The sequence below is a fragment of the Hyperolius riggenbachi genome, chromosome 11 (assembly GCF_040937935.1).
Source record: "Hyperolius riggenbachi isolate aHypRig1 chromosome 11, aHypRig1.pri, whole genome shotgun sequence".
NCBI lineage: Eukaryota > Metazoa > Chordata > Amphibia > Anura > Hyperoliidae > Hyperolius > Hyperolius riggenbachi.
In genome coordinates this window covers 249,201,560-249,218,909 of record NC_090656.1, presented here as the reverse complement: position 1 = coordinate 249,218,909, position 17,350 = coordinate 249,201,560, and positions in this window count along the sequence as shown.

Sequence of the window (17,350 nt, the reverse complement as noted above, 5' to 3'; positions counted from 1 at the left end):
CTGTTTCCCCTAAGAGGACTTATCAGCAGGGAAATAAAATACCAATCAACGCAGCATAATGAAGCCTGATCTATGTCTGAGATGTTTTGGACTCACTCAAGACAAGTGTTACCGTAGGTTTGACTAGTATGATTAGGTTTGATTCGTGTTTACAGTTAGTAGTAACCTATCCAGTGCAAACGTTTTGTTCATGTTTTCTGCCCTGTATATATTGTAAAGATCTTTACAGCAAAAATCATAAAATAAAGTGTGGTCTTGGTGAACCATAAAGACTGTCTATATATCCAGACTTACTTCAATCTCTGCCTGTCCCAGAAGGCAAAAGCACTTGCTACCTATCCTTTGTTACAGCCAGGAGAGGGACTGACAGACAAGAGCAGCAAGGAGAGGGACTGACAGAGAGGAGGAGCCTGTAGATGGACAGACAGAAAGGAGGAGCCAGTAGAGGGACTGACAAAGAGGAGCAGCCACTAGAAGGACTGTCATAGAGGAGAAGCCAGTAGAGGGGACAGACAGAGAGGAGCAAGTAGAGGGACTGACAGAGAGGAGGAGTCAGTAAGGGGACTGACAGAGAGGAGGAGTCAGTAAGGAGATTGATAGAGAGGAGGAACCAGTAGATGGACTGGCAAAGAGGAGGAGCCAGTAAAAAAGACTGACAGATAGGAGGAGCCAGTAAAGGGACTGACGGAGAGTAGGAACCAGTAGATTGACTGACAGAGAGGAGGAGCCAGTTGAGGGGACTGACAGATAGCAGGAGCCAGTAAGGGTTCTGACAGAGAGGAGGTGCCAGTTGAGGGGACAGACAAAGTGGAGGAGCCAGTAGAGGGACTGACAGAGAGGAGGAGCCAGTAAAGGTTCTGACAGAGAAGAGGTGCCAGTTGAGGGGACAGGCAGAGAGGAGGAGCCAGTAAAGGTTCTGACAGAGAGGAGGAGCCTGTAAAGGTTCTGCCAGAGTGGAGGAGCCAGTTAAGGGGACAGGCAGAGAGGTGGAGCTAGTAGAGGGACAGACAGAGAGGAGGAGCTAGTAAAGGGACTGACAGAGAGGAGGCGCCAGTAGAGGGACTGACAGAGCAGCATATGAAAGAAGTGATATAGAATCAGAAGATCATTAGATAGGCTGAGGAGGTGCCAGTCACTGGCAGTCAGTTCCCTGGCAGGGGGCAAAGGAGGATGTTGCAGTAATCTATTTGGGATTTGAAAATACAATATCTTTATTGTGTCTGGTTGTAAGGGAAGGGTGAATGCTGGAGATTTTATTTAGCTGTAGATCAGGGGTGTCAAATGCAAAGTGAGCCAAAATGCAACACTGGGACCAAGTCGTGGGCCTCAATGTCTATTGGCCACCTCCCTCCCTTATAAAGTTCCCTAATGTCTAGTGGCTCCCCTCCCTCCCCAATACAGTTACCTTGTGTCTACTGTCTAGTAACCCTGCCTCACTCCCCTATACAGTTACCTTGTGTCTAGTGCCCCCCTCCCCTTTACAGTTCCCTGGTGTCTAGTGGCTCCCCTCCCTCCCCTATACAATTCCATGGTGTCTAGTAACCCTGCCTCACTCCCCTATACAGTTACCTGGTGTCTACTGCCCTCCCTCCCCTTTACAGTTCCCTGGTGTCTAGTGGCTCCCCTCCCCAATACAGTTCCCTGGTGTCTAGTAACCCTGCCTCACTCCCCTATACAGTTACCTTGTGTCTAGTGCCCCCCTCCTTCCCATTTACAGTTCCCTGGTGTCTAGTGGCTCCCCTCCCTCCCCTATACAGTTCCATGGTGTCTAGTAACCCTGCCTCACTCCCCTATACAGTTACCTGGTGTCTGCTGCCCTCCCTCCCCTTTACAGTTCCCTGGTGTCTAGTGGCTCCCCTCCCCATTACAGTTCCCTGGTGTCTAGTAACCCTGCCTCACTCCCCTATACAGTTACCTTGTGTCTAGTGCCCCCCCCCCCCCTTCCCATTTACAGTTCCCTGGTGTCTAGTGGCTCCCCTCCCTCCCCATACAGTCCCATGGTGTCTAGTGCACCCCTCCCTCCCCTATACATACAGTTCCCTGGTGCCTAGTGGTCCTCCCTCCCCATACAGTCCCCTGGTGTCTAGTGCACCCCTCCCTCCCCTATACATACAGTTCCCTGGTTCTAGTGCTCCCCCTCCCCTTTACTGTTCCCTGGTGTCTAGTGCTCCCCCTCCCTCCTCTATACAGTCCCCTGGTGTCTAGTGCACCCCTCCCTCCCCTTTACTGTTCCCTGGTGTCTAGTGCTCCCCCTCCCTCCTCTGTACAGTTCCCTGGTGTCTAGTGGCCCCCACCCTTCTCATACAGTTTCCTGATGTCTAGTTTCCCCCTCCCATATAAAGCTCCCTGGTGTCTAGTGGCCCCTCCCCTCTCCAGTTCCCTGGTGTCTAGTGTCCCCCTCCCATATAAAGCTCCCTGGTGTCTAGTGGCCCCTCCCCTCTCCAGTTCCCTGGTGTCTAGCGGCCCCCTCTCTCCCTTATACAGTTCCCTGATGCATAGCGGCCCACTCCCTCCCTTCTCCAATTCCCTAGTGTCTAGTGGCCCCCTTCCTCCCCTATACAGTTCCCTGGTGTCTAGCGGACCCCTCTCTCCCTTATACAGTTCCCTGGTGTCTAGCGGCCCTCTCCCTCCCCTATATAGTTCCCTGGTGTCTAGTGCCCCCTCCCTCCCCTATACACTTCCCTGGTGTCTAGTGCCCCACTCCCTCCCCTATACAGTTCCCTGGTGTCTAGCGGCGCCCTCCCTCCCCTATACAGTTCCCTGGTGTCTAGTGGCCCCCGCCCTCCCCTATACAGTTCCCTGGTGTCTAGCGGACCCCTCTCTCCCTTATACAGTTCCCTGGTGTCTAGCAGCCCTCTCCCTCCCCTATATAGTTCCCTGGTGTCTAGTGCCCCCTCCCTCCCCTATACAGTTCCCTGGTGTCTAGTGCCCCCTCCTTACCCTATACAGTTCCCTGGTGTCTAGTGCTTTCCCTCTCCCTCCCCATATGGCTTCCCTGGTAATCTAGGGCTTCACCCCCAACATAGCATCCTGGTGTTTTGAAGTGGGCCAAACACAATGCACAGTGGGGAAACCACTTGGGGGCACATTTGATGGCTCTGCGGCCGGGCCAGAGTTTGACACGTAAGCTGTAGATCCAGGAGGTGGAGGTTTCAAAGAATCAAGTGTATTCCCTAAATAATGAGTGGAGTTACCCTTAACAGCGGAATCTGGCAGCACTGATTGCACGTCTCTTCCCAGCTTTAGAGCGATTTGCGGACCGGCGCTGAGCGGAAGCTGCGATTTGCATCCATTTTCTCAGCGGAGTTCCTGAAACTCGTATTCAGCTAATAGTGGGATTTTCTCATTCTTCAGCGCACAGCTTTATTCCTACATGACTGCATCATGCAAATGGCGAGGATTATCTCAGCGCTGGCTCCGGATGGTGGGGAAGACACGGTCGCTGACGCTTATTATCTGCCCAGTGATTCATGCGTTCTATAGGAAAAGTCTGGCAGCGAGCGCAGCTGAGGAAAACAAAGTGTTAAATACATAATGAGCTCAGGAAGAAATGTAACTGAACATATGTCTCTGTTACTTAAAGCGGTATTGTCACCATAAAAAATCAAATTTCAACAGCAACTGGTCTGAGTGTATTAAGTGATAAAGATGCTAATCCTGCATTCAAAACTTTTTCTGCTGTTATGGGTTGTAGTTATCACATACTTTAGGAATACTGGCCCTAGTGCCAAACAGTGCCAACAAGTTGAATGCTGGGAGTTCTTTTGAATGCTGGGGTTTCTTTTTATCTATAATATATTCCTCCTCTTCCATTTATTTCCCTGCCTAGCTGATCACGTCTGTTTACAAGCAAGGCTGAGATGACTCAGTGATTGGATGTGTAAATAAAAAAAAAAGACTCTGGGAGGAGGGCAGCTAATGAATACACAATGAGCAAGAGAAGGGAGGAGGGGAAACAAGAGTCATGGAGGATATGATGTCAGCATTAGCGTGGCAAGATGGCCACTGCCTAGAATAGGATTCTCTGCTTTTCCTTTATAAAATTCACAGGAATCAGTATGTGGATAGCACAATACATCTGTTCGGGACAGTTAAAAATGGCGCACAGCGCCAGGGGAATAAGAAGGGCGCCCCATAGACTTGCATTATATAACGCTATTTAGCGTTATAAGTGTTAAAAAATGGCGCAGGCAGTGTGCCTTACACTTATAACGCTAAATAGCGTTATAAAGCTTAAAAATTTCTGAGGACAGAGGGGTCGGGGGGGGGGGAGGGGGAGGCAGCGGACACTGGAGGGCATAGGCAGCGGACGAAGATGTGTGCAATATGCATACATTACCTTGTCCCGGGCCGCCGATCACTCCTTCCCTCCGCTCCTTCACTTCCTCCATTCGTTTACTGTAGTCCTGCAGCCGGCCAATCACCATGCGGTTTCAGTCTCCGCATGGTGATTGGCCGGCTGCAGGACTACAGCAAACAAACTAGGAAGTGCAGGAGCGGAGGGAAGGAGCGATCGGCGGCCCGGGACAAGGTAATGTATGCATATTGCACACATCTTCGTCCGCTGCCTATGCCCTCCAGTGTCCGCTGCCTCTCTCCCCCAACCCCCGCTGCCTATATTAGCGACCCGCAGCCCCCTGCATGCTTTAATGGCGTACCGTGCTGAAATAAATGTAGCATAAAACGCTATTTACCGTTTTAATGTATTTTCGGTAAATAGCGTTTTATGATACATTTATCGGCAGAACGGTGCGCCATTTTTCTCCCTGCGCCATTTTTAGATGGACCCACATCTGTTATGTAAGTAGAAGTAGTATTTATCTACTTATATATGTGTTTTTTATTTCTAGGTTAGCATGGGTGTCGCTTGTTCTTTAAAGAGGCCCTGTAGTGACATAAAGTAGAATGCAGTAAATTATTTAGGATACCCACTTTTATGGTACCATTCCTGGTTTCAGCATCAAAAACACTTCCTATATCTATATATAGCGTAGTATGGATACAGAGGCGCCAAAAAAGGATAAAAGTATCTAAAAAGTGTAAAACATGAGTAGGAAGGGGTGGACTCACCTCCTCCAAGCAGACACAAAAATTGCCAATGTGTTTGTCAAATACAGCAAGTTTATTTATACACTCCAGGGGACAATGCAATGCATTTCGCAGGTTTGATCCCGCTTCATCAGGCAATAACAACGGAGCAATAGCATACGTGGTCAGTAGAAGAGCCAGACACATGTGGTGAGGTGAGGTACCTGGCTCTTCTACTGACCACATATGCTATTTGTAATGAAAAGTGGTGTCTCTGATGACCAGAATGAGCTCAATCAGTAATATAGTCAGTATTTTATTAAGGGTGTCATCACACGTGATTTACAATAACACAGGAGTACTCCTATGCAGGGGCGTTCCTAGGGTCCTTGGAGATTGGTGGCACCTGGGGGCACTAGGTGGGGGTTATGTGCGGCAAGAAATGGGCGTGGTCATGCAGTGAGTGGGCATGGCCATGGGTGGGGCCAATCGTACATTAGATTAGGACAGTGGTGGCGAACTTTTTGGAGGCCCAAACTGCAACCCACAAGTCACTTATCTATCGCAAAGTGGCAACAGCAATTTAAACTAAATACTATACAAACGTTTTAACTCATACATGAACATTATGGAAAATCCAAGTTGAAAAACTGAAAAGATAAACAATTTCATCCATCCTACTCCTGAAAAAATATATTCATTTTTTTAGAACCTCTCAGTTTTATTTTCTGTTTTAAAAAGCTAAAAAAGTAGGTTTAATGCTATTGTCTCATATGATGAATTAGCTTTTCCCATAGTCTCGCAGTTAGCAATCATGTGACCCCCAACAAGACAAATTCAGCAATCATGAGGCCCCTATCAAGACAAATTCAGAAATCATGAGGCCCCCAACATGACAAAGTCATCAAGCGTGAGGCCCCCAACAAGACAAATTCAGCAGTCATGAGGCCCCCAACAAGACAAATTCAGCAGTCATGAGGCACAGTGCTGGGCCGAAATTACGCATGAGCGTAATTACGCATCGTAATTCAATGTAAATTTACGTGTAAGCGTTACGCGTAACTTACGGTCTTACGCGTAATTATTTACGCGTAAGACCGTAAGTAGTATCGTAATTACACTGTCTACCGTAATTGCTAGGCATGCGTAATTTTACGAACACTTACGCGTAATTTTACGCGTAATTACTAACGTAAAATCTCCCATTTTCTAAGAGTAGCCAATCAGTCAAGATCCTAAGCAACCAATAGTATCTTCTCCCGCCCTTCAGTATATGCGTACGTTTTGACGCATACGAATGATATGTACGCAATAACTGTCACATTGACGGCTATTGCGTACATATCGTCCGCATGCGTAAAAAATACGCATTAATGGGTATTACGGCACTACGCGTAACATCGTAGTGTAAGCGCCTTCATTACGGTATCCTTACGCGTAATTGCGTACGTTTACGCGTAATTACGGTGATGTACCGTAGATAATTTCCTACGCCGTAACCATAATTGCGTAATGCGTAATAGCGTAAAATTACGCGTAATGATCTGTAAGCGTAGATTTTTCCATTACGAGCAGCACTGAGAGGCACAGAAATAGACAGCATTTCACATAAATAGGCAGAATGCCCCCTTAATATGGTAGACACCTCTCACCTGACTTCTGAATTCTCCTCTACTGGCTGCTGTACCTGGCAATACTGTTTTTGGCTGGATTGGGGATGATGTGTGGGCTGAAAGGCCTGGCAGTGATGCTGTGGCCTGGCTGGCGGTGATGCTGTGGCCGATGTTGTGGCTGGGTTGGCTGGCAGTGATGCTGGGCTGTGCTTGGCTGGTTGAAGTAAATGCTGGCCTGACTGGTGGTGATGCTGTGGCCTTTTTGACAGTGATTCTGGGCTGGTTGGCTGGTGGTGATGCTGGGCTGGCTGGCCTGGATAGTTTAGGTAGCGACAGGTGCCCCCTAGTTAAGGTAGCGCCAGGAGTACCCCAGTTTAGGTAGTGACAGGAGCCCTCCAGTGTAGGCAGTGACAGGAGCCCCCAGTTTAGGTAGTGACAGGCACCCCCCAGTTAGGTAGAGACAGGCACCCCACAGTTAGGTAGTGAGTGACAGGGACCCCCAGTTGGGTAGTGAGTGACAGCAGGGACCCCCAGTTGGGTAGTGAGTGACAGCAGGGACCCCCAGTTGGGTAGTGAGTAACAGCAGGGACCCCCAGTTGGGTAGTGACAGCAGGGACCCCAGTTAGATAGTGAGTGACAGCAGGGACCCCCAGTTAGATAGTGAGTGACAGCAGGGACCCCCAGTTAGATAGTGAGTGACAGCAGGGACTCCCAGTTAGATAGTGAGTGACAGCAGGGACCCCCGTTAGGTAGTGAGTGACAGCAGGGACCCCCGTTAGGTAGTGAGTGACAGCAGGGACCCCCGTTAAATAGTGAGTGACAGCAGGGACCCCCGTTAGGTAGTGAGAGACAGCAGGGACCCCCGTTAGGTAGTGAGTGACAGCAGGCACCCCCATTAGGTAGTGAGTGACAGCAGGCACCCCCGTTAGGTAGTGAGTGACAGCAGGGACCCCCGTTAGGTAGTGAGTGACAGCAGGCACCCCCGTTAGGTAGTGAGTGACAGCAGGCACCCCCGTTAGGTAGTGAGTGACAGCAGGGACCCCCAGTTAAATAGTGAGTGACAGCAGTGACCCCCGTTTGGTAGTGAGTGACAGCAGGGACCCCCGTTAGGTAGTGAGTGACAGCAGGGACCCCCGTTAGGTAGTGAGTGAGTGACAGCAGGGACCCCCGTTAGGTAGTGAGTGACAGGCGCGCTCCCCACCCCACCTACCTTGCCGCATCAGACCTCAGGATCAGCGGGCGACCCGACCAGATAGAGCGGGCACCGGGCACAAATATGCGGAAGTGATGTCACTTCCGCATATCAGTGGTGTCCGCTAGGTCCTAGCTCCCGCTCTATCTGTTCGCCCGGCGCTGATCGAGGTCTGAATGGCAGCGGGGACAACTCAGCTGTCGAGTGCTCAACACGCAATCTGCGTTTTCGTATTCGGGTCAGCTTTGCGCTTAGGCCGAATATGGGAACGCCACGCACCCACACACACAGTACAGTTGTACAGTAACACAGCACAGTCAGGCACTGATTTGTATTAATGCAAGTTACACTGTCGTGCAGCAAAACCACTAACAGTCGTTCCGAACGATACTGTTAGCCACTCCCAATCTGCTGCCGAGCGCAGAAGTGCCCCATACACACAATGCAATTACAATTTCATATGGTAGTGTTGCTCAAGCATACAATTAAGCACGGACTTATACACAGCTACACTGCAGTCTCCTCTAGGCTATGAGTGTTAGTTTAGTACAGCAGAAGTCAAGCTTATTAAATAATAATTTAATATTCCAGGAAAACATGGAACAATGCAGAACGGAATATATACAAAAGATTACAAAAAACAAAATAAAAAAGTTACAAAGATAAAAGTTACAAAAATACACACACGGATATTTGCGTAAAAATAAACGGGGGGGGGGGGGGAACGTTACCAGCTTAGGTTAGAACGTTGTTTGACGGGAGGACGCCGTTTTTTCGACCAGGAGTCGCGATCATCCCTAGCTATGCGCTACCTACAGGAGAAGATACCTGTGACTGTTCTGGACCACCTTAAATAGTCTGAAGTGTCCCCTGGGTCATTTAATGTCCAGCCCCCAGGAACTAATGCAATTTCCCCGTTTGTGACATCACCGAACGCTTGTCATAATCTTCCTGTGATATGCGAACTTCAAAGGGTTCCTGTTTCAGCTTTTTGAAGGTTGCAGATTTCCCAGGTAAGATTGTATCCTGAGAACAACAAGTATCCTGTTTACACTTACAGATTTCAAAGCAATTCCACTTCCAGCCCACTATTCAGACTAAGAGGTAGCCGAACGCCTGTGTGGGCTTCAACCTGGTCGGGTAAATGTCTAAGTAAGTGTTTCCTGGCTAGTGGCTGGGTAGACAGTTCCTAATTACTGTCCAGGTTCCTTTGCCTATTGAAGGTGACTGGTCTATTCAATGAAGACAATGGCAGTTCCCTTGATCTCTGCCCTGAATGCAAATTTAATCTACATACAGACATTATCCAGGGACACCTTCCAAAAGCCAGACTGGCTGACATACCTACACCTCTGACAAAATATACATCAGATAGAAAAATGAAAGAAATATGTTCCTGTTATCCTTACATCATCAGCCTCATAACAAGCTGCTATATTCCTGACAAATTACTATTACGAAATAGTGAGTGTGAGTATGAGTGTGAGTGTGTGTGTGCGCGCGCAAACAGGGCAGAAACAAACAGTAAATCATTCCTCTGTGAATAGTGACAGAGAAGTGGAACCTAGTTACATGGTATAGCTCTAGCCTGACACCGACACAAAACTGTTACAAACAGCTGGTAAAAAAGGCATTTTTTTCTCGCACTGCTGTGATGAGAGACCTGAAAAGCTTTCTAGCATAACTGTCTAAAAGCTCTATAGGTATGCGGGGTTTACAGAATGATAGTTTCTTTGATAGTTCCTCCTTAAAGAGAAACTCTGACCAAGAATGGAACTTTATCCAAATCAGTAGCTGATACCCCCTTTTACATGAGAAATCTATTCCTTTTCACAAACAGACCATCAGGGGGCGCTGTATGGCTGATATTGTGGTGAAACCCCTCCCACAGGAAACTGAGGACCGTGGTACTCCTGGCAGTTTCCTGTCTGTGAACCTTGTTGCATTGTGGGAAATAGCTGTTTACAGCTGTTTCCAACTGCCAAAAAGCATGCAGCAGCTACATCACCTGCCATCAGTAAAAATGTCACCATGTAATAAATGTCAGAATGTAAATCAGGGATTTAAAAGATTTTACAATGGCCAAACACTGACTATATATCATTTATACATAATTATTGTAAAAATGAAGCACTCATTTTATTACATTATTTTCACTGGAGTTCCTCTTTAAGCTATTTTCACTTTTCAGTTTCTCTTCAACCGACCTGACTGGTACTATTCTCAGTATAATTTTGCCTTCTTAAAGAGAGAACCCGAGGTGGGTTTGAAGAATATTATCTGCATACAGAGGCTGGATCTGCCTATACAGCCCAGCCTCTGTTGCTATCCCAAACCCCCCTAAGGTCCCCCTGCACTCTGCAATCCCTCATAAATCACAGCCGTGCTGCTGACAAACAGCTTGTCAGAGCTGGCTGTGTTTATCTCTACAGTGTCAGTCTGCTGCTCTCCCCGCCTCCTGCAGAACTCCAGTCCCCGCCTGCATCCCTTCCCTCCCTGCTGATTGGAGGGAAGGGACGGGGGCAGGGACCGGAGCTATGCAGGAGGCGGGGGAGCAGCTGAGACGGACACTACAGATGTAAACACAGCCTCACAGCACGGCTGTGATTTATGAGGGATTGCAGAGGGCAGGGGGACCTTAGTGGGGTTTGGGATAGCAACAGAGGCTGGGCTGTATAGGCAGATCCAGCCTCTGTATGCAGATAACATTCTTTAAACACACCTCGGGTTCTCTTTAAAACAGAAGGTATTTGCAATGCAGACAGCCCCCTACTTATAAACGACTCAAGACTAGGGATAGTCAATTTGGCTGTGGCTGGATGGGTAAGGGCTCTGCCTCTGACACAGGAGACCAGGGTTCGAATCTCAGCTCTGCCTGCTCAGTAAGCCAGCACCTATTCAGCAGGAGACCTTAGGCAAGTCTTCCTAACACTGCTACTGCCTATAGAGCGCGTCCTAGTGGCTGCAGCTCTGGCGCTTTGAGTCCGCCAGGAGAAAAGCGCGATATAAATGTTTGTCTTTGTCAATTTAGATGCAAAAAAATCAACCAAATCAAAATCAAGTTTATGCAAAATTTGTATGCACATTTATGCAGCTAGAAAATGGACCAATCAATCTGAGGGTGTTTAGCCTGGAAATTCGGAGGCCCTGAAGTCATTTTCTGTTGTGCTTTATCTATATGGGGTAAATTTTAGCAAAAAGACTTTTTTTCTGGATAATAATCTCTGGAAACCATCAGACTCCAAACCACACCATCCACATCGCCGCTGTGCCCAGACCAGCTAGAGTCTAATAATATCGCGGCCGCGGGTGCCCAGGGGAGCTTATTGTTTCATACAGCGACGCCGTGAGCGTGCCCACCATTCCCTAGCATAACCACCTGGTGTCTCACACCATATCCTGTTCTGTACGTGTTTGGGAGGGCAGCGGGAACTCAGCCAAGCGGTATGGGCCTTCACCAAATCCAGTATGGGGGGGGAGGGGTTAATTCCATTTAAATTGTGAATTTCTGTCCACAAACTCCATCACAAAAACAGATTCCCAAAATAGGTTTGCTGTTGTGGAATGTTTGTGGCTGGTTTCTGATGTTTTAATGGAAACTATGCTAACATGCTCTTCATATTGTTAAAATCTCAACTCACTGCTTCTTCAACATCTGGTAAGTCAGTAAGCAGAATGTGAAATGTAAGGTCTCTAATGTCTGTACAATATTATTATCATGTGTTTATATGTAAGTTTATTCTGCAGCACATTACAGAGTACATAGTCATGTCACTGACTGTCCTCAGAGGAGCTCACACTCTAATCCTACCATAGTCATAGTGTAATGTCCTACCATATTATTATTATGTATTTATATAGCACTGGCATCTTCTGCAGCACATTACAGAGTACATAGTGTGACAATCCAGCCCTGCGATCCCGTCGAGATCTGCTCCCGTTAGCGTACGCAGGAAGTACGGGCGCAGATGGACAACAAGACCGGTTGCTGGATCGTCAGAGGTAAGAAAGAAAAGGGCGACAGAGCGTGCCAATCCCGTCTAATCTGCTCCCGTTAGCATACGCAGGAAGTACGGTGAACAGATTGACAATAAAGGTTGGTCGCGCAGCTGCCGACAATATGTAATGGGACAAACATCCACCAATCCCGTATTACTAGGCCACTGTTGCCATGCAGGTCTCATGCACTAGAGACTGCTGGAGGCAAATTCACTGTGTGCGTAGTAAACGGTTAAGATTGGTTGGAGGTGCCCATACATGTACAATTTTGATTGTATATACAATCTGTAAACTAAAAATATCGATTTCGCGCTGGAAATCGGGTAAATACACTGCCACCACTGTCTGATTGGATGAATGGAGCAGACAGTCTCCAACTAGGGCGAAGAGACCCCAACGCTATCATAATACGGTAGCCAGCCCAATCACGTTCAACACGCTCAAGTCACCGTTCGGGGAATAGTCACTTCCGACGGCTTAAAGACTGTGAGCAATGTGACGTTAAAGAAAGGTTACTGGGTCCCTATATGATGCAATCTCGAATTGTATTTATAATCGAGAAACGAAGTTATCGATTTCGCACAGGAAATCTGGTACTAGCTAATCCTAGAAGGAAGAAACGGTTATTTACAACCTAGCTAGCAAATCAACAATTTATAAGCAAATCATAAAACAATGCGGTAGTATGACTGACTCTTCAGAGGGCAGATTCGTTATAGCAGCAATCAGATGACCAGAAAAGGCACACAACTGAACGATAAAATCGTTAGTTTATTTCTAAACTACATACACACAGCTTATTTTAGAATAGATTGATTGGACAGAGAGAAGAGAGGAAGAGAAACAGAATGAACAGAATGTCTGATTATATACAGTTCAAATACCGTTATTGGTAGTCCATGCGGCAATCGCAAGTCTTTGGCGAAAGTCCCAAAATGGCGGTTGCCATGCGGCCAACAGGCCTTTGTTAGAATTTCCAAGATGGAGGGTTTGCCCGTGTCCTTGCGGGCTGCCAGGATGTTACTAGGCATCAGATTGAAGGTAAAGGACACTGAACTTTTGTGTCATGTCAGTTTTGTTCCTCCCTGTAAGTGGGGGGAGTTATGACACGTACAAGTCCAGCCTTGTGCAATTTGAATAAGGCAGTGCCCCCTTAGGCAGGGAGAAGTTTGGGCCAATTCATATTTTGCCCGCTCTCGGCATGCCCGTGGGTAATATCAGGAAACCGAATAAATATTCATAGTCAGCACAAGTAGTTGAATCCGTTAATACCAAACACGAGGAGTCTGGATCGCTAATAGGACCATCCCTCACTTTCACCTTACTGGCACTGGTTCTGAAAGCTCTAGAGGGCTGAAAATCTCTCAGGACCAGTGTCATGTGGAATCTAATAAATTCCGTGAATTTGAGGGGACTGCGATCTTGGGAACACCAGAAATATTACCAAATTGTGTCTATTTATTAAATACAGTTTCTACAGTTCTGTTGAATCCTTGGGTGCCGCCAGATGGCGTGATAAGGATCATTCCTGTCTCCTTTCAACTCAGGCCACAAGGCAGCTATCTTGGACTCATGCTGGGTCGGGGCCGATCAGGCTGGAGAAAGCTACCATTTATGAGCTTCTGTCAACTGATATCTACCCTTCACCTGATGGATGAGGTCATAAACACCTCAGGGGGTCCCCTGTGCTGGCCGAATCTTCCAACAGGAGGCTAATTAACTGGCCATGAAAAGATTTCTCCAGCCCTTTGGTGAAGGGAAAAAAAAAGTGTATTTAAACCAAAAACTGTCAGTTTGGTGGGTTTGCGCAGAACTAGCGTTGGTAGCTCCATGACGCATTCGATATGTCATCGACGGCGTCACATCTCCCCCCTTTACAAGATTGGGGAAGGAGCGGTTAGCAGGACCTTGACTGAAGCAATACCAACTTGTTACTTGGGCTCAGTACAGCGGGAAAGCCCATCAGCATTCTGATGCCGGCTTCCCGGTTTGTGCTGGATGGTGAAATCGTACTGCTGGAGCGCCAAGCTCCAGCGGAGGAGTTTCCCGTTGGTACCAGCAGTCCGCTTCAGCCAGCTGAGGGGGTTGTGGTCAGTGATAACCGTAAAGGATCGCCCATATAGGTACGATTGCAACTTTTGGAGGGCCCACACTATCGCTAAACACTCCTTCTCGGTTGTGGAGTAGGCGGCCTGATTGGAAGTAGCTTCCTGCTCAGGTATAGGACAGGATGCTCATTCCCGGTTGCATCTACCTGACTAAGTACGGCGCCCAGACCGTGGTCGGAGGCGTCCGTTTGAACAATGAACGGGCGGGAGAAGTCAGGAGCTTGGAGGACAGGAGCGCTAGCCAGCGCCTCCTTCAAGGCCCGAAATGCCTGCTCTAGTGCTGGGTTCCACGTGACCTTGTTGGGTTGTTTTTTACCTGTTGCATCGGTCAGTGGTTTAGCCAAAGTACTATAGGACGGAACAAACTTCCTATAGTACCCCGCTGTTCCCAGAGAGGCCTGTACCTCTGTCATGACAATCTGATCTGCGTCTGGTTCAACGGTCAGATTGTCAGCTGACAGCTGTCCTAGTACCAGGGATGAGTGATCGCAGTGTTGCTCCCAAGTCGGGGGGAACACAGGGATGTCATCCGGGTACGTGACTGTGCAACCGTGCTTGCTCTTCCACAGGTCGTTCCACGCCTGGGGAAAGGTGGCTTGGGCATTCATCATACCAAAAGACATCCGCATCGAGGCGCTTAAGTCCAAGGGCAGGGTGAATGTGGATTCCAGGCGCGCCTCCGGCACGGTTGGAATCTGCCAGTATCTGTTGCTCCAATCCATGATCGTTAGGTAGTTGGCGGATGCCAGCCAATCCAACAGGTCACCGAGGGGAGTCACGGGATACGCAACAGTTACTGGGATGTCGTCCGGCATCCTATATGCCTCACAGAACATGGTGGTCTGTGAGCTAGAGGATTTGCGGAGGACAGACATCTGTAACATCTCCTCATACTTCATCTTCACTTTTGCTTGCACCTCCGGAGAGGCGCTGTAGGGGATCTGCCATAAGGGCTTGTGAGTCCCCGGGTCCCTTCTGTGAACTGCTGTATCCTGCCCAGGGTTGCTGCGAAGATTTCGCTGTGGGGGCGCAGTGCGCTTCAGCGAGGCCTTCGGGGAGTACGAGAGGGGGGGGGTGACTTTCACATCATCCGCCAATTCTCGTGTGGGAGCTATCAAGCCTGGCAGGGGACCTGTGTCTTCCTGTTCTAATTGGCCGTGCTCTCCCAGAACTAACTGCGTTCTATCTGACTGGGCTTCTAACAGATCCACATGGACCGTGCTTTCACCTGGGGTGTCAGATACATGGGGAATGGGTTCACTGGAGTAGTTACCATTCTCCCTGTACACCTGTAGTGGAGCTTCCACTGCTGGCGGCTTAGCGGTCTGGCCACTAAGCGCACGCAGGTTGGAGTCGCTCTGTAGTATCCTCACGGATGTGGGACTACAAGTCTCAGCCAGCTGCCTAGTGTGATCTGAGGTCAGCTGCTGAAAATCAAACTCTCTGGGGTCAGAGCTGACAGGAATGCCTGCAGGCTCTGAGCTCAGGTTAACAGTACTGTGTGTGTCTGTCTGCACAGGTACACTACAATAAACATCACCTTTTGGGTACATCAAAATCACGTCAATATGGACATTGGTCTGAAGGTCAGAGATATCAGGGGAAGTCGAGACTTCTCCAGATAGTCCTGAGTCCAGACTGCCGGTGACACTGAAAACGTCATCCAGCGTACTCTCACAAACATGCACAACATTATCAAAAGCATTTGCATAACATGATATGTCATTTTTAGCATGAGTGTCACCCGCCTGAAAGTCAGAATTGTCAGAGGGAATCCCTGCTGTCAGCTCTGAGTTCATGCGGCTGGCCATAGAGTATGTAATGGCCAAAGAATGTACAGCGTTTCTATCACAATTATCACTGACACATGCAATTTCATTAGTAATAACAGGTGCAGAAAGAGATAAAAGACAGTCAGTTGCTGGTACATGTAAATCTGAGGGTACCTCCCGCCCAGCGGCGTTAGGTACAGTAGCATTAGCAGGTAAGGGTTTGACATCTCCCTGTTTTCCCAAAGGCTTGTACAGTACCTGGTGGTCAGGGAGTCCTGCTGGGAACTCCTGCATATCAGCAGAAAATTCCAAAGGGCACACAAGCGTGCCTAGACCAGTGCCAAGCACAGGAGGAGAGGGAAACTCAGCAACAGCCCGCTCTGGAAAACCCACCCCCCATCCGGCCTTCTCGGGACCTGGGATAACAGGGTTGTGGTGGTTGGGCCTGACTTCAGTCAGGGTGAGGAGCTTTTGTGGGAGAATATCTTCCTCTGTGGCAAGGTCGGAACAGACCAAGGAAACATCTGCTTCTGGAGCACTGGAGGAAAAGATGATCTGGTCGTCCACTGGAGCACTGGGAAGATTTCCGGAACCGTAGAGCATCTCTGACACGCTGACAGGCAGTGCAGAGGGTGATGCAGGTGACGGATCAGGGTTGCTAGCCATCTTCGGGCTAGGGACAGTCGTTCTCTTCCTCTTGGGACAGAAGAACTTTATGTGGCCAGTTGCGCCACAAAGATTACACGTGCGAATGGCAGGTGTGTCACACTGGGATGCAGCAATAGCAGCAGCTGCAGGTCTCAGTGGCACAAAGCTCACTGGACCAGGAGGAGCAAATCCAGTAGGCTTACCTCCTTCCAAGTCTTGGGACAGTGTTCTGTGACTGTCCAGCACCAGAGTTCTCTGGCTGTCAGGTACAGGAACCTGATGGTACGCCCTCTCAGAGGTGCGCACAGGAAAGTCTCGTTCCGTGCCCTCTTCCATGGCAGGAAGTTTTGCTGTGGGGGTCACGGGTAGAGGTTCGCATCTCTCCACTGAAACACATAGTGAAGAGTGCTGATTCGATTGGGTTAGCTGGGCCAACTCCAATTCACGCTGGAGCCGTAGCTCTTCGATCTGGAGATCCCGCTGGCGCAGACACTCTCGGTGCTCCTGGTATCTGCGCAGTTCCTCGCCGGTCAGGTTTGCCAACTCCAATTCACGCTGGAGCCGTAGCTCTTTGTCCTGGAGATCCCACTGGCGCAGTCGCTCTTGGTGCTCTGCTTCACGCTGGAGCATCCGTGCTTCATGCTGGAGCATCTCTGCCTCATGCTGGCGCTGACATTCTTGGAACTCCTGGTACAAGCGCAGGTCCTCGCCGCTCAGGTTTGCCAACCACTCCGGGGTTATCAGGACTGCAGGGAATAGAGGCATCAAGCAAGGTGGCGACAAGGATTCCATCTCTGGGGTAATGCCACCAGCTCAGCCTTGTTTGTGCTGCAAGCAGCAATGCCGTGCGATTCGCAGAGGGCTTGCACGTCAGGAACTGACCAATTCTGGTGAAACTGAACTGAATCAGACATTCAGAAGAGAAGAGTATAAGAAAGAATAGGGTATAGCAAAGAAAAAGTTAGGAAATGTAGACCAATCTATTGCTAT